Source organism: Danio rerio, chromosome 11, assembly GCF_052040795.2.
Source record: "Danio rerio strain M-AB ecotype USA chromosome 11, GRCz13ab, whole genome shotgun sequence".
NCBI classification, from domain to species: Eukaryota; Metazoa; Chordata; class Actinopteri; order Cypriniformes; family Danionidae; genus Danio; species Danio rerio.
This window is the reverse complement of record NC_141031.1, coordinates 37,020,001-37,038,909: the sequence shown is the minus strand read 5'-3', so window position 1 is coordinate 37,038,909 and position 18,909 is coordinate 37,020,001. Positions and strand designations below refer to the sequence as shown.

The 18,909-nt window shown below is 33.0% G+C and overlaps 1 protein-coding gene across 5 annotated transcripts in view; it reads left to right on the top strand.

Moving 5' to 3' along the window:
* The first annotated feature begins 269 nt into the window (after nt 1-269).
* Nucleotides 270-18,909, top strand: part of atp13a3 (ATPase 13A3) — an 88,656-nt gene continuing 70,016 nt past the window's right edge. For 3 of the 5 annotated variants that reach the window (XR_015502792.1, XM_087274007.1, XM_087274005.1), the window contains exon 1: nt 270-419. The gene's annotated coding sequence lies outside the window, so the exon portion shown is untranslated. Of the gene's footprint in view, nt 420-12,379; nt 12,523-18,909 lie in introns of those variants that run through there. The other 2 variants (XM_087274008.1, XM_087274006.1) reach the window with 1 other exon arrangement.

Here is an 18,909-nt window from a genome sequence, read left to right as displayed (position 1 = left end):
TACAAATTAGCTATTTTACTGTAAACTACCAAAATACAAGACAAGGATGCAAAATATGCAGCCACTGCTATAAAATACAAATGTCAGAATACTATTTTATATCTGAAACATGTCTTTGAAACAGGCCACGTGAATCATAGATTTGACTAAAAAGGAAATACTGGCTCGTGGTTTTATAGACCACTTCAACGGGCTTCTCGCGCGCTCACACGCACCTGACGCAGTTCCACGGTGACCTCATATCCTCTGCATCACTTCCTGTACATGCTGAGAGGCAGATCTGGGCTGTATTCTGGCACATTTACACACACGATCATCTGCTGTCAGTAGCGCGCACGACTGAAGTCTAGAGTCTCTTTGTCCGCGACCAGAGCGCCTTCATCATGACCCAGAGGTGATCCTCGCCGCGGTGGTTCTGGGTGAGTGCGATTTAAAACACATACACACACACATACATATATTCACACACAGGACCGCGCGCGCGCTCCCGCGCACAAACACACGCTCGCTTCATTGATGTGTCAGTATGAAGTCATGGCTGCCTGTATTCTTTCTTCCTCGTGTGTGTTCGAGCAGTTTCTGCGTTTAATTTCAGGATTAAATGAGTTAAAGCGCTGTAGTGATGAATATGTCGATTTATTTTGTTTTTATATGGATGATATTGGTCAGTCTAGCTGTTGTGTGAGTGTAGTGGAGTAACGTTATGTGTACTTTGAATGTTACTCCGCTTTGGGGTTTCCATCAAGCGGAGTGATTTAAAGCTATAGTGCATCCGAAAATTAATTTCGTGTCATCAACGATTATTTATTGAGTCTCCTTTTTGTTAGCCTGTGTGACACAAATTTAAAAAATGAACACAAACTGAGATGTTGGACAGACTCATAGTGTCACTCGCCATTCACTTTAAATATGTTGTTTTTTTTATACAGTGAAAGTGAATGGGGACTGAGAATGTCATTTTGACACCTTTTTATGTAAACAAAAGTCATGCATGAGTACATCATCAAACAACACACACGAGATATAGATACAGATATATATGGTGCATTCTTCGTGATTTTTGTAACGAGGTTACTCTCTTGAAGCTGGAGGAACCAGAATGACTAAATAACAAACTGCTGACACAACATTTAATTAAACGTGTCATTAATGACAGACGTCAAGTTGCAACTTCTAAATTTTACACATTAAAATCTTTGTGTAAAATTGTTTGTTGTCAGAAAGATTAAATTGAGCTTTTTTATTTGGCAAGAAAGCAATAAATTGACAGACTTTGTTACAAAATATTCATTACTAATTAATCCTTTTTAAAAATAAATAAATAAATAAATAAATGTTATTTTACTAATACATTATAAATTATTTTTTTTATAAGCAACCAGTTAGCGCATTAGAATTATATCTGAAACATTTGGATAGAAGTAATCAAAGTCATTTTAAATTGCGCTAGTATTTCTCAGTAGGCATGGGCCGGTAAAAAATTCTAATGGTATGATAACCTTGGATGAAAGTATCATGCTGTTGTGAATTCAGACTAATATATATTCTTTTTAAATGTCTGGGTAAAAAACTAAAACTTTTTTCCCCTTTGAAAACAATATATTTATTCTTTGAAAGATTTATAATATTTTGGAGCAGTAAACATGTCAGCCTAAATAATTTAAATGAATCATTGACTTCTGCAGTCTTCATTAGTTTCAAAAACACATATTTATTTGCAATTTAAAATGGCATCCTTGGATTTTTTTTGGCTTTAGATATTGTTGTCCTAAAAAAAATGTAAATAAAATTTTTTACACATACCTTAGGTACGGTATTAAAGAAAATGTCGACTTTTTAAACAAAACATTGACTTCCAAACCGTTGTATACCTTAAACACTGTTATCGTCCCATGCCTATTTCGCAGAGTCACTGCTTTGCTCTGTCCATCAAATACATGCATACTTGAACATAAACTTTCAATATATATTTAAATTTGTGTGTGTGGCATATAAAATGTTATTTTATTTATTTTTATTTTTGTTATTTGTTGTTTTTTTTGCATTGGGTATGTAGGGTGTTTTGTATTGGATTTAAGTTTGCTTGTATGTTATTTATGGAGATTCTGCATTGTTTATATTCATTGGTTATTGTTTTCCGAAATATGCAGTGATTGTCAGGAGACCGAAATTTAGCATTTAATAAAACTCAGTGCAAGTATTGCTAGAGGGCTGGGTTGCTTGTTTAATATGACATGCTTTAAAAAGTAAATTATACTGACCGACTGACCCCAAACTTCAAAAAGATAGTCTGCGTGCGTGGATAAAAATGTAACTTAACTTGATCAGGTTCAGGTTCTTTCTCCGCTGCGCTTTTGATGTTTCTGCTAGTTGAGGTTTTGCATCTGAATTTTAATCATTCAAAGTTTTAACCTCTCTGTTTTTTTTTTACTTTTGGCTCAAAGGGCAGTTGTGTCATCACTTGTCTCATTTTACATTATTTCCTAAAGCTTCTCACGATGTCTTATTAATGATTAGCTAATGACTAGTTTGTTTGTCTTCTAGTTCATGTCTTCTAATGTTAATATTTGTATGACCCAATCGCAAGTGGTCAGTGTTTGCACTATCACAATTGATTTAGAACCTAAATATGTTCTCAGACCAACCAAGGTTTAGGGGACTTCTTTTTTCTTCAAGAGCTCTTTTAAATAATATGTTTAGCTGAAAATGTGTTCTAAGGAAAATGTTTGTGTCTCATTATGTACTGTCTTACAATCTGTGGCTGTTGTAGTTAGGATATTGTTACCAGTGTTGGATGAGTTACGTAAAATGTAATTACTGATTACTCGTAATTTAAATTACTTTCCTAATTACTTTGTCTGAAAAGTTAATTTGTCTGAAAAGTTTAAATTACTTGAATGCACAAATCTCAACAAGCAATATAAATTAAACTTTTAATTATTGAAATGAGTCAAATAAGGCTCTTAAGCTTTGTTAAAAATGTAATATGAACTTTTAAACACCATATGCGTCAAAAAAGCACAAAAATCTTTCAAAGTAAAGACACCGTATTTCAACCATACCATATCTAATCATTGATGTTTCAATTTATTGCTTAAGCATGTTCATAGTCTTGATCAATTTAACTAGGGCTGCACAATATATCGTTCAAGCAGACTGAACTTCAGCTCTGAAAACTGGACTGAAGCAGTTTTAATTTACTAGAACTTCCATTTTAAGCTGCTTTGACACAGTCTACATTGTAAACATGCTATAGAAATCAATATGAATTAAACTGAATTCATCTACTCCTGTAATTTATTACATTTCATGCATCATTTACTGTCCTATAGAATTATCCCAATTAATCTAAAATTAAAAAAAAAATTCCCAAATAGAGCTATTCACATTATCTGGTGAAACTGTATAGATACTGCCATAGAAATCGCAGAAATACAAAATAATGCAATGTATTTTTTTTCCAATATCGTAAATTGAACCTTCTTTGGTTAAAAATGATAATAATTCTTTAAAATATATCCATATAACTAAATATAATTACTCTGCCTCTCTCAATTGATTTATTCAGAACTGTTGAATTTATTTACAGTATATATTACAAGTCCAGTATAACTAAGAGTGCTTAAATGACCTAAAAAAGATGTAAAGTAATTCCTTAAAGTTATTTCATCAGTGGGTAATTTAATAACAGTAACTAGTTACTTTGTAGCTAATTATTACACCAAACACTGAGTGTTGCGTTAATGTGCATGATGATTTTAGAAAACGGCTGGCATTAAAAATGTCAAACATCCCTGTTTTTAACATCCATTGTATTCTTTATGTTGATGATTGGATAAATTAATATCAGATATTGTGAATATTGTTTTCCTACTTGCTAAATATCTTATACACTTCTGATCGTGCTACATTTATTATTATTTTTTTATTTATAAAATTTAAATTTATTTTATTTCTATATTTATTTTTTTTATTTATATATTTATTTTTTTATTTTATTTTAAATTTTAACTGTTTATTGCGTTACCTGTAATATGAACTCGCCTAGGTTTAATGCTGAATGTTTTGTACATGTTCTTAATGTTCTTAAAGGGTTAAGTAAAGTCTTGTTAAAATTGGTGCGCTTTTATGCTTAGTCTGGTCTGAAGATATCAGTGTTTTGGGTACAAAGTGAATTTGTAATACAGTGCACTTGTATTTAAAACACGTGGTGTCTGCTTTGAGAACAGAATTGAGTGGATGAATTTAGCAGGAATAGGTTAAACTCATTAAAAGAGTCTGTGAAGACTTTTATAATGTTAAAAGAAGTCTTTATTTTTCTTATTAGTCAAAGAAAGTAAAAAAAAATCTATCAGTGTTTCCACAAAAATATAACCCCCCCACAATTCAATTGTTTCCAACATTGATAATGATCTGAAATATTTCTGTAGGAGATAGAAATGTGGTTTTACAACCTTTGTTTACTTCAATCAATACGAAAAGAAAGAAATCATCATATTCATTTCGCCCGGGACTTTGCAAAATAGGTCAGGAAGGTCTGTTTCTTTGTGCCGGCACAGGTCAAGTGTAGGGCGCCGCTGGTCAGACATTGATGAATGCAGTTAAGATGAGCTTTATAAGGGGCAGGAGGGTCACAGCGCCTCTCAAACATTGCAACACTTTTGTGGAGTGTCAATATTATGATTTGGACGACTGGAAGTGAATCTAAAGTGAATCTTTAGCAGAGAGACGCTGTCTGAAGGAAGTGAGTAACTGTGCTGTACTGTTGTCGTTTTACATGTATTTGCATCATTTTAGTTTAAAGGATCGCTTCACTCTAAAATTCAAATTTACCACGTTTACTCGCCCTCAATTGGATTCAGATGTTTCTGAGATTCTTTTTGCTGTTGAACACACACACACACACACACACACACACACAAATACTAGAGCTGCACAATTAATCGTTAAAAGATCGCGATCTCGATTCGACCCCCTAGATGATCTTAATCCAGCATTTCTACGATTCTGTCAATCATATTTTCAAGTTCAGGAGAGAAGAAAAGGCGGCTGCACGAGTCTTTTCATTGTTTCACGTTGCTCAGTGACATTGACACCTCCAAATGATGTTGAATGAGTCACATACTGTATTTATAAGGTATAATTCACCTAAAAATCTCCTTTTTGTCTTCATATAATGATGTTTTCGCGGCCGGGAAATCACATGTGACGTGAGCTGCTGACCGTAAGCTGTTATCACAGAGAGGGCGCGCGCTCTACTTAATGATAGACGTTTGCGCGTCTACTTTAGTGAACAGAACCTGCATATGTTGCGAATAACAGGTAATACAGTTGTAAATAATATTCAGTTTGTAGAACAGAGTGATCGTTTGGGTGCCGCGTGCGAAGTATGAACAAGCACTTAGCAGTTAAAATTAAACCGAAAATATGCACTTAATTTAAATGATCAAATCGCATTTTAGAGTTATGATTACGACAGGCATGTGATATGTTTTTCCTTTCATAGCGAACACACAGTTGTGCATGAAAATAAATGTTTACAATGTCAGTATAACTACTCTAGCCTATATATTGTTGAATAAAATCTGATAATCGCAAATGTCTGATTTTTACCAGTGAATAAAATTGTCTAATATGACAGATTGCATTGATAATTCAACATCAGAATTATTATAAGTAGAATAGAATTATTTATAGAAACCAGTAGACCTACACATGATATTATTATCGATGTCGCCATATGTTTGTTTTTACCATACCTTTATTATACGTCTACAGAATCATAAGAAAATCGTGATCTTTATTTTAAGCCAAAACATCGTGATTCTCATTTTAGCCAGAATCGTGCAGCTCTAACACATACATAAGACTCTTTGTATATGCTGTGAATTATAGCTATGAGAGAAAGTCAAAATTGACAACAAAAAAAATCGGTATTGGCAGGTCACGCTTAACCAAAAATTTAAATTCAGAATCGGCAGACACAATTTTAATCTGCGCATCTCTTCATTCAACTAGTATTTACTGTTCATATTAATAATAATAATAATAATAATACCATCAATAATAATACTAAGGTTGGAGATATTCAGAAATATTCTGTGATGATGACGGCAACATAATATACATTACATTTGAAAAGTTTTCACATTTTACAGTACAGCACACTGGGTAATGTATTTGCTAACATGAACAATACATTAATATTCATGTTTTTTAATGTAGTTAATGAACATACAGTTGTTCATATTAAATCACAGTGCTTTAATGTTGTTCCAAGGTATGTTATTGTGAGATAACAGCCGCTAAATAATGCAGACTTATCTAAGAACTTCGAATCAACTTGACCGTCTATCAGTACGTTAAAATCCATACACTTACACTTACATTCTCATTCACATGTATCTGCCTGTCTGTCCCGCTGTCGTTTATAACTATTTTTGACAATATAGGGGAGAATATGCTTTATCCAGCCAGTTTTGTTTCTGTCAGCTTTGCGTTTTTTACTGTTTGGCGCCATCTTGTGTTTGAATAATGTACAAGTTGGTATATACTCCATCCACTGTTTTTGTTTCTATCAGCTTTGCATTTTTGACTGTTTGATGCCATCTTAGGATTAAAAAATGCTCAGGTTAGTGTAGGTTTGGGTGATATGGGAAAAATATCATATTCCGGTGTTTTTAGGAGAAATGGCTGTGTCCGATATATGTCTGGTATTTCCCCATAAATGGTTACATGAGAATGAAAGCCTTTATTATAACTTTATTTAACATTTTTTGAGCAAAATATAATTTAAACACAGGGGTTTCCCTCCCTGTTTACAAATAAACAGCTGCACAACAAATACAAGTCTACACAAAATCTTTGAAAAATAAAACACAGTACAGGTTACAGTACAGGTACAGTTCATCAAATGATAAAAAAAAAAATCTTTAAGTAAATACAGTACAGGTTTTTCTTCTGCTTAACACTATGCACAGCACTCCTTAGTGTGTACTCCGGCGGTTTTCGTTTCTGTCAGCTTTGTTTTTGATCGTTTGGTGCCATCTTGTGACTGAATAATGTGTAGGTTAGTGTATACTCCATCAGCTGTTTTTGTTTCTGTCATCTTTGCGTTTTTGACTGTTTGGCACCGTCTTGTGACTGAATAATGCTCAGGTTAGTGTATACTCCATCAGCTGGTTTAGTTTTGGTCAGCCTTGCGTTGTTAACTGTTTGACGCCATCTTGTGACTGAATAATGTGCAGGTTAGTGTATACTCCATCAGCTGTTTTAGTTTCTGTCAACTCTACATTTTTGCCTGTTTGGCACCATCTTGTGATCAAATAATGCTCAAGTTAGTGTATACTCCATCAGCTGTTTTCAGTTTTCAGCTTTGTGTTTTTGACTGTTTGGCACTGTCTTGTGACTTAATAATGTGCAGGTTAGTGTATACTCCATCAGTTGTTTTTGTTTCTGTCAGCTTTGTGTTTGTTTAAAGAATTAATAACTATTATGGCTCAGAACAATGTTTTGTCTTTTTTTATGTTTTGTGGCGTGTATTGATGTAATAAACTTAATTTAAGTACATCCAAGATGGTTGTTGTGGCAAAATAAATCCCTTCGGTCTTATACAACCATATCCGCTTAGTGCCAAGCTTTATTTTGCGATAACAACCTCCTAGACGTGCTTTAATGTCCCTAACTTAACACTTAAGCACAGTGTTTGATTATAATAATGTGTTAGAAAATTAATAAATGCTGTACAAGTATTGTTCATTTTTTCTTTCATTCATTCATTTTCTTGTCGGCTTTGTCCCTTTATTAATCCGAGGTCGCCACAGCGGAATGAACCGCCAACTTATCCAGCAAGGGTTAACGCAGCGGATGCCCTTCCAGCCACAACCCATCTCTGGGAAACATCCACACGCTCATTCACACACACACTCATACACTACGGACAATTTAGCCAACCCAATTCACCTGTACCACATGTCTTTTGACTGTGAGGGAAACCGGAGCACCCGGAGGAAACCCACACGAACACAGCGAGTAGATGCGAACACCACACAGAAATGCCAGCTGAGCCAAGGCTCGAACCAGCAACCTTCTTGCAACAGCACTACCTACTGCGCCACTGCTTTGCCTGTTCGATTTTTCTTTGTTAGTAAATACATTAACGCGATGTCCTGTGTCCAAATTTAACTTACACTTGGAAAACAAGGGACGTAATTGGGATTTGGACAATCTTCAACACATGCTCTCTTGTGTTTATTAACAGAAGTAAGAAGCTCAAACATGTTTGTTGTTAATAAATGGTCAGTAAATAATGACAGAATTTTTTTTTTTGGGTGAATCGTCCATTTTTTGCACTACAATTCTTACATGGGTTGAACTACAACCTAGAAGTTTGTCTTTGTGGTTTTGTTCTCAAGTGCCGAAGAGCTTTGAGGCGATGCCGATATTACTCTGAGAATATTTTATCAGACGTGCTCCAAAACAGCAGCGTATGACAGAAAGTCTGCCAGTGTTGAATCAGAGTCCACGTGTGAAATATGGTGACATGGTGCAAGTCTCTAGTGCAGCTTTCCCACTGTTTGCTCTCTGAATCCTCGACGGCAGAGGAATGAACCAGACCTTTTTAGTCTTTTTCTACATCGTTTACTTACAACAATCCCAGAAAACCCACTCGGTTCATGGGAGGCACAATGAAAGACAGAGGATGAAAATAGTAACAAATGTAGAATTTCAAACCAAGGCGTGAACCAAAAACAACAGATTGCAGTCAGGAGTGAGCTAAAAATATGAAGATTTATTTTATTTTGAGTCAGCATCCTGGCTTTTTTCATTGCAAGTCTTAATGTAAGATTCATGGGATTTACATTACATTTACATCACTCCAGTATGCCTTTGTGTACCCTTGTGTACCTTTTTTCTTTTTTATTCTGTTATCTGAATTCTTGTTCTTACATTTTTATTTAGCTTTTCATTCCATCATCTAATGCTCTTTCAATTCAGTGTTCCAATATTTTTTATATATGTTTGTATTTGTTTTTTTTTTTTACTTATTTAAAGGTGCTGTCTGTACGTTTTTGACTCTAAAGCATAAAAATACCATATTATGTTTGCAGATATTTAGGAAACATGTTAAGTGAACATTTTAGTTTATTTGAAAAACAATGCTGAAGTCAGATTTTCTGCTTTGAAAGTGTGCATTACATGTTGGAACGCTGTCTTTGTTTTGGTTCTTTTTACCCACCCACTGCTACTTTAGGCAATTCTATTTTAGCACCCAGGGTTGCCCTGATGGAAAACCGCATATATCATTCATTCATTCCGAAAGGCTGTCAAAGCATGCGTCTGTGACTGAAATGCATTGTCCTGTGGACGGTAGCAGAGTCCGAAATGAGACGCAGATTCAGAGTTCCATATGAGGTTATTAATTGGCAAATAATAGAAATATTGCAAACGTAAACATTAGGTGAGCAGGTTACATTGTAACCGCGTGTCCTAACAACACGCTATGTGATGAGATTTCCTGTGATAAGCCAGTGGTTCTCAAAGTGGGGTCGGGACTCCCCAAGGGGTCGTGGGACAATGAAAGGGGGTCGCCTAGTGATTTCCAAAAATCTATTTATTTTTATTAAACCATAAAAATTACCATATTTTATCCATAACCTAGAAAAATATAGTAATTTATAGTTACTATTTACTACTTTATAAAGTTACTATAGTAGCTAATAGTTACTAGTTCTATTCAATTGCGATCGCTGGGGTAATTACATTATATTAAAGACACAGCATAGCTTCAGATGCAGCAGATTGATATTATAACACACCTGGTATTATAATATCAATCTGCTGCATCTGAAGCTATGCTTTCTAGGCCATTTACAGCACTAACATACATAAAAAAAATCTATGAAGAATAGACTTTGGTCTATTGGTGTGTGTGCACCATTGCATGCAAAGTTTTTGTATTTATAACCACCTCAGAGGATATTGGGGGTTGCGAGCCACTGGCATTGTTATTTTGGGGGTCGCGAGCTGAAAAGTTTGAGAACCCCTGTGATAAGCAATTGGGCTGTTTGCACCAAATGAAACACAATAGAAATTTAAATACCATTCAGAAGTACAGAATATGCGCTCACAAAAACTACATTTATTTAAAATAATTAATACATATGAAACTTCTTTAACATTATTAAATGAATTGGGTAGGCTAAATTGTCCATAGTGTATGAGTGTGTGTGGATGTTTCCCAGAGATGGGTTGCGGCTGGAAGGGCATCCGCTGCATAAAAATGTGCTGCATAAGTTGGCGGTTCATTCCGCTTTGGAGACCCCAGATTAATAAAGGGACTAAGCCAACAAGAAAACTAACATTATTAAATGTAGATCCTGAATCACTGATATGTGTTGGTTTGACCTGAGATGATCGATGTCAGTTTTCTGTTGTTCAGCTGCAAGAAATAAAGCAGTGCCAATTCAAGGTGTTGGTTAGAACAAAAACTTGGTTCAATATGGGGAGTATTTCTTCTATCGTGTGCCATTTGCTTTTATCTAGAACACAAGCCTTTAGGCTCGATAGTCGGGCTCGCTCCTATTGGTCGCCAATATGACAATCTGCGCTTGCGTGTTTGATCCAGGAATGCAATACCTAGTTCAACCACTGGGTGTCAAACTTACATACTGCACCTTCAAAAGTATCTTTAATAACTTGCAACAATCTCAGAATTTTTTTAAATACATTTTGTTATCTTTTTCCATTAAGTAATACTTCATTTAATTCTTTAATTTTAATTTCTTATTTCCTTATCTGATAATTGTTATATTCTTGTACATTTTAAATTGCTTTTCATCCCATCATTTTTATGCTCTTTCCAGTCAATGTTCCAAATCCTTTACTTAATTTTTGTGTTAATTTTATATATTTAATTTTATTAATTCCAATAGCTGATTCGGTGAATGAACACTCTTATGAGTGAATACGTTTTTATATATATATATTTTATTTATTGTAATGTAATGTAAATAATGTAATGTAAAGGTATTTTATATAATATTAGTAATTTTATATTTTAGTTCATTCAGTAATACAGTGGTCTCGCAATAATCGCGGGAGTTATGTTCAAAAAATAACCCGCAATAGACGAAGTCGCAAAGTAGTCTGCTTTATTTTTTACAATTATTATAGATGTTTTAAGGCTGTAAAACCCCTCACTACACTCTTTATACACTTTTCTCAGACAGGCATTAATATTTTCACACTTTTCTCTCTTGTTTAAACATTCTCAAATTTCAAACCTTCGTAGAAAAATAAATCCAGTATTATAGAATGAAACCAAAGATCATTTAATAATTTATTCCATGGCGCTCTACAGCCTTGCAAATTCTTCCTTCCTTTAACGTGTCCAGAAGTTTAACTTTTCTTGCGAGGATTAGCATCTTCTCCTGCTTTTAGGGTGCTACCACAGGTGCCTTTGACGATTCAAAATGTTTCATCGACACTGTGGCAAAAAAAACTGGCAAACACAGTACTACTAGCGATCGAAGATTTGTGTAAATTTGGAAAGCTGAACGCATTCTGTGCTGAACCTGAGACAAGGCACGGATGAGATTGATTGACAATGGTCTACAGCTAATCAGGACGCAGAACACAATGTGCTAGGCAGGACGCTGAGCACAATATGCTGTAGAAAAAAAATATGTCAAATTACACAAAAAAACATCTGCAAAAAGTGAACCGCGTAAGAGCGAGGGACCACTGTACTTTTTATTTAAAAAAATATATTTTATTTATTTTATTTAATAAAAGTTGTTTTATATTTTTGGTCATTCACTAACACTTATTTAAATTTTAAGTATGTTTATATATTTTGTAATTAAGTTTTTATTTTATTTAAAAAATCTATATTTTTATCTTAATTTTATATTCATATTCAAATGCTTATCAGCAAACTGCATTTTATTTTTTATATTATTTTATATTATATATATATATATATATATATATATATATATATATATATATATATATATATATATATATATATATATATATATATATATATATATATTATTATTACATTTTTATTATATATATTTTAATTTTTTTTTATTTTTATTTTCTACATTTCATTATATTTCTGAGTTGATAAAGGTTGTTTACTGGCCCTCAAATCAACCGGAAGACTCTTTTATGAAGGGTAATTCACTCTAGGTTGTAGTACTTTGAAACGATCAGCATTAAAAATGAAATCGTCATGTAATCTCTCAAAAGCCCACAGTGTTTTCCTTCCAAGGCGGCATTGACAATGAGAGCTGCTAATCCAAAACCATGTGGACAGACTCTGGTCCCCTTTTCTGTTTGATCTTTCTTTTTTGTTGGGTACACCTCTGTAGTTTTTTTCCTGTTCTCCAGTCTTCCTGAATGGGCAGTGCCATTATTTTCAGCTATAAAGTCAACTGTAGTGTAATAAAAAGACAGCCTTGCTTTAAAAAGGTCTTGGAATTAATGAGGAAAACTTGGATGTTTTTTCAGGTATGCTTGCATTTATTTATTCTAGCTTCAAGTTGAGACACTGCTGGCAATTTTGGAATGTAGAGTTTTGTTTTTTTTGTATATTTTTTTGCTTTCCATGAATTTCATTTGTAAAGAAACCTCTAACATGTATGCTTTTATGTGTTTTTGTATTGTGTCTGTAGAATTTAATTATGATACTTATTGTAAAGGCTGTTTTCTCAATATGAGTTTCTGCACTGAGCCATAAATCTCTGCTTTAGCAGCTCTTACATAAACCAAACTTTACTGCTGTATTCATATAAGTGACCCTGGAGCATATAAGTCTTATGGTGCACCAGTATATTGTTGGCAATAAATAAAAAAAATGCATTGTATGGGTTAAAACAATTGATTTAAAAAAATCATACATTTGGATATTAAGTTAAGATGGTGTCCTGTGAAGATATTTTTCACATTTATTATGCTGTAAATACTCTAACTCAATTTTTGATTGGTAATGTGCATTGCTAGCTCTTCATTTGGACAACTTTAAATGTGATTTTTTCTCAATATATAGATTTTTTCGAACATTCAGAATATAAATATTGAACTTAAAGTATCTCAGACAAATTTTGTGCTATTTTAACAATAGATACATCAATAGAAATCTTATTTATGCAGCGTTCAGATGATGTATAAAATATATCCATACAAATATAATGTAAAAACTATACAGTGAAATCTGAAATAACATAACATAATAGTTAAAATAATTAACATGATTATATTAATATTTCTTTGATCGTAAATGACTAGGCCCACACGGAATCTGCGCACAGAATTTTTTTTTTAGATTTTCAGCCAATCAAGTCCACACATTTATTTATTTGTGTGTAAATGTGTGTAAATATTTATATTTAGTCAGTGTTTAAATTAATTTCACTAATATTATTGACCGATATGAAAAGGTTAATGTGATTTTACTTGCAATACAGTTTAAAAATAATAATTTTTGTCTTTTAGTGGATGTATGGTAGATATATGTGAATCCAAAAAAATGGATTTAATGAATGAAATCTAATTGGATTTGCATTGTAAAAATTAAGTAAAAAAAAAAAACACACACAAACACACACACACACACACACACACACACACACACATTATATATATATATATATATATATATATATATATATATATATATATATATATATATATATATATATATATATATATATATATATATATATATATTTGGCATAAAAAGTTATGATGCTCCTGATGTAACTCATCACTGGGAATTTTAATTAAAATTTTAATATTTTTTTTTTTTATTAATTTAATTTATTATTTTATTTTATTTCATTTAATTTTATGAGTCCTATAGATTGAAAAGGATTGCCAAAAAAGTTTGTCAGATGTTTTTGCTAAAAGTGTATGCAAATTAGCACATACCTCCATTTAATATAATTTCCTTTTTTTCAGATTTAAACATTACATTTACAAAAATTACATCCAAAAAAACTTTTCTTGTTCTTGCAATTCTTAATTTGACCCTTTTTGGAAGTATTTTCCCCCATATATTTATTCACCTGTAGTGTTTTGCCTCATATACAATGTGAAGGCCACTTTTTTTAATAGGGCAAGGCGATAAACTCGATATCGGTTTTTATTGACCAAACGCCATTGTTAATATCGATAATAAAAAATGTTTGATGTGAAGTTTCAGTGTGAAGCACTATAGTTTTATTAAATGTGGCTGTTGAGTGCTCTTCTTGGAAGCAATGCCAATAGCAATGCCAATAAGCTTAGTGTGTCAGTTTGTAATTTCCAATAGAGGATGTGCGCACGTTATTTTCTAGGTACACCTAGTTGAAAAACATCTGAACCCTTTCCGAATGCCCTGATCGCTAGAACTAACCTGCCTTACACTTTCAATCGAATATACACATTTCAGTAATAATGGCAGACTAATTACCTCAGACAAACACAAAGCATGCGCTTGTCACTTTAGGTCAGAATTGCAACTCATGCTAAAATGAGTGCCGTATAGCTGCAGTGAGGAGATTGTAAATAAAATAGAATGTTGCCAGGGTGGCTTTTTGGTTCCTTTTCTTGTGCATCCCAGCCACTAGCTCCCCATCTGAAAGATTTTTAAGCAAAGGGGTAATAAGGTCATTTAACTTAACAATTTGTTATGTTGCAGTATGTATTTAAATAATGACGTTCTGTTCCTCTACTTGATAGCTCATATTTGATTATCATAATTTGTTTCATTGACAGAGTTTGAGGTTTACTGTATCATTATTATTGACATCTTACAGATGTTTATCTACCTTTACCATTGCGCACACTTTGTAACATTCTATTTAAATTTAAGAGTCTCTTTAACACTTATGTTTATTTTATCATGAAGAGATTTTGTTTAAATAGTTTTGTTTTTGACTATTAACTAGTTGACTTGGCAATGTTGGTAAATTAAAATAAGGTGGTTAAAATAAAAAAAAATCCTAATATTGCCAAATGTATTGTTAAATGTTCAATAATTATCAATATCGAATCATATGAAACATGATACCGTGATTTTTAAAATTTTTTTATTTTGTAATTGCGCCCCTCTGCCATTTTAATAATTTATTTTTCTCGTTTGACCAAACCTGCATTCAAAACCCAGTGCACTTGTTGAATGTCCAACCATTACTGTCGGATGTTTTAAACCCTTCTGTGAGTATTTCTCATGGTCCAGAGCTTTGAAATATAAGCAGGTTGTCTTTTTTTTTTTTCTTTCTCCACTTTGATCATACTTTCTTGACCTCAGTTATTGAGTGCAATCGGATTAGAGGATTTTTTTTCCACGCTGTCCTAGACTACAGTAGTATCACATCAGAAATGCATGAGAAAAGCACACATTTGTTGTTCTCTGAATCCTGAATGATGGCAAGAAATGTGTGTGTGTGTGTGAGTTCAAGAAGTGCTCGTCCAGCTGAGAGTCAGAAAAGCTGTGCGCTGTTGGTGTTTGACATTCAGATGGGTTTTAGAGGCTTTTATATTGAATATTAAAGTGATCGTTTAATGTTGGTCAAAAAGTAAATGGAGGATCTGAAGAAACATTCCTGAAGCAAAAATTTTCAGTTAAAACGAATCAAGTATTTTCAGCCAAAATATCACTTACTGTGATTTTAATTGATAGTTTGTACATGTTATGTTTAATGTAGACTCGCCAATCTTGTAAAATAGTTTTACCTGACTTTTTAAATCTTAATTTTCTAGGGCTGCACAACTAATCGAAAAAAGATCATGATCTCGATTCAACCCCCCTCCCCCCACACACTTTTCTACGATTCAGCCATTTATTTTAAAGGTCAGGAGAGAAGCGTAAAGATGAATGCACAAGTCTTCACATTGTTTTATATACGTTGCTCAGCAACATGGACACCTCCTAATTGAAAATAAAAGTGTCACATACTGTATTTACAAGGTATAATTCACCCATTTAATATAATATCTGTCTTGATGTAATGATGTACTCGTGGCAATGAAATCACATGTGAACTGACGCACTGTTTATTTACTACCAAGAGGATGCTCGCGCGCTCGTCACTGACGAGTATTTTAGTGAACAGAACCTGCAAAGGCTGTGAATAACAGGTAATAAATTAGTAAATAACGTTCAGTTTGTTGCACAGAGTGGTCGTTTGGGAGCCGCACTTGAAGTATGATTAGCACTTAAGCAGTGTTGGGAAAGCTACTAAAAAATTTATTGAGCTAAGCTGTTAGCTACTCTACTTAAAATGTAGCTTAACTACACTGAAAGCTACCCCTGGGAAATGTAGCAAGCTAAGCTAAAAGCTACATGGCAAAAGTAGCTTAGCTACATCTAAACTATTTTTACAATTTTTATTTTTAAATTGAATAAAACAAATTGGGGATTTTTTATGAATTTATTTTAACAGTCTTAAAAAAAAAACTACAACCCATTGAAAAGAAACCGTGCATAATAAATAAAAATAGTGTTAAAAATGACTTTTTTGTCTCATGTAAGTAACAATGTGCCGTGGTTAAGGTGTGCTTCAATCCGGTTACCACAGCAAGTATATTTCAAACCTGTGGGATGCACTTTTACATCTACAGGATCGTGAGAAAATCCTGATCTTGATTTTAAGAAAAAATATTCGTGATTTTCATTTTAATTGGAATTGTGCAGCCCTACTATTTCCAAATAAACACACTGGAAAACTTGCAGTTAAAGAGTATATCTTTACCATATTATAGATTTAAAATGTTATATTTTTAGGTTGATTTGGCAATGTTATTTTATTAATTTTGCTTATTAAATTTAATTAAGATTTAATTGTTACTGTCCTGTGTTGTTTACTGTGGTTATAATGGGAAATATTTATTTTTGATCAATGTTTTTACAATTTTAGACTTCAATCCCTTAAAAAAATAATATTTAGGTAGTCATTTTTATTAATAAAATTAATTAATTTTTATGTTTTTATAAAGCCTGTTTTGAATTATTATTGTTTGTCTTTGAGCTCAATATGTGGTTTTCATATTGCATTTTTCTTCATTATCCTCTTATCTTTTAGGATGCCAGGCAAAATCATTAAGTTCAGATTGCGGGATCTACTGTACACTTTTAATTAATATTGCCTTTTAGCAACCTCGCCTGTTTCATAAAGTCTAATAAGGGTTTATTGGGTTTATCTGAAAGCTTTATTGTTGTTCTCATATTTCCTCGCCTTTATCCTCACCTTCGTTTTATCTTTATGATCCAAGTCTAAATTATATAACATAATACACCTTTATTATGATACATTAACTCAGCGGTTAGTGCCATTCTTAAGCCCATCTAATAATTAAACCTTTCCCGCTTGTCAGCAAATATGCCATGTGACAAGTGACGGTGCTTTGTCATCATCGAAAATAAATTTTCTCTATAATTGTTTAAATGTGATTAAAAAAAGTAGAGTTAAAGATTTCTGAAGGGTTATGTAAGTTGTGTGAAACTTAAAAACGAAGCGGAGCATATGAAGTAGCCCTTCCTATTTTTAAAATAGTCAATATTTATTTAAAGTTCATTCATTCTGAATGTGTCAAAGATCAATCCCCCCTCAAAAAAATCGTAATGGAAAAAAATTTTGTGTTTTGGTGTGCGTAAAGTCGATTAGATGCATGGCTTATGACATAATAAAATTGTAGACCAACACAGAAATTCCTGCCCTTATTAGAGAAAAGAATATGTTCAGGGCACCATGGTGGCGCAGTGTGTAGCATGATTGTCTCATAGCAAGAAGGTCGCTGTTTCGAGCCCCGGCTGGGTCAGTTGGCATTTCTCTGTGAAGTTTGCATGTTTTCCCTGTGTTGGTGTGGGTTTCTTCTGGGTGCTCCGGGTTCGGGTGGTGAAATATGAAAAAAAGCTTATTTTTAAAATACAAATTTATTATATCATATATCAATAGTAAACAAAAATAGGAATCTGTGCAAGTTAAATTAAAAACTGTAGCCTATTGTCATTTATTAGTCATTAATAAACTAGCCAGATAATAAATAATAAACTGGCTTTTCTCAGTCGTAATTTTCAGCCAGAATTTATTTGAATAATAATAATAATAATAATAATAATAATAATAATAATAATAATAATGTAGAGCTTCACCATTTTTCTAGCATCTCTTGAAAAAAAAAACTGTACATTTTAATATAATTATGAATAACAACATAAGCCAAATTAGTATTTAAATTGATGTAAATACAGCCCACTTTTGGTGCTTCACACCTTTTTATGGGTCATTCTTTTCATTTCAAGAATAAGGTCCATAATTTAGAATAAAAGTTACTTGTAAAATGTTTTCTCTTTAAAAACAATACAGTAGGTCAGTAGTGAAAGATAACTTCTCTTATGTCAGATTGTGTGTTTTCTTGCACAGCTGGATGTTGGACTCATGAAAATAATTGTTTGCATTGAGCAAAACTGATTAGCTGAAGTCACGACAGCCGAAACAGGAGTCCGCTTAGTCCTAAAGTCTGTTTTGATGGGTTATTTTCACAATAGATGATTGTAGTCGAAATTGGACAAATGAACTTATGAATGGGACAAATTCTGGACCTTTGTCAGTGAGGGGTGGGTCTTCTGAAGCACAAGAACCTCCCCGACTATGGCCCGCTCGAATGAAGATACATTTGACAACTCTAGTTTTTTACTATGGATTATGGTGGCATGATAAATTTCATGCATTTTTTTGCACACATTTGTCAGTAAAGCCGGTTCTGTAAATCTACAGAAAGTGTTTTCACACAGTAAACCGACATTTATTAAGGTTTCAGTACCAATTTCTCCTGAAGGTCACTTCGGACAACTCTTGTAGGAACAGATACTACAATAGAGTTCAATGGCTGTTTTTTTCCCCATCATTTGAG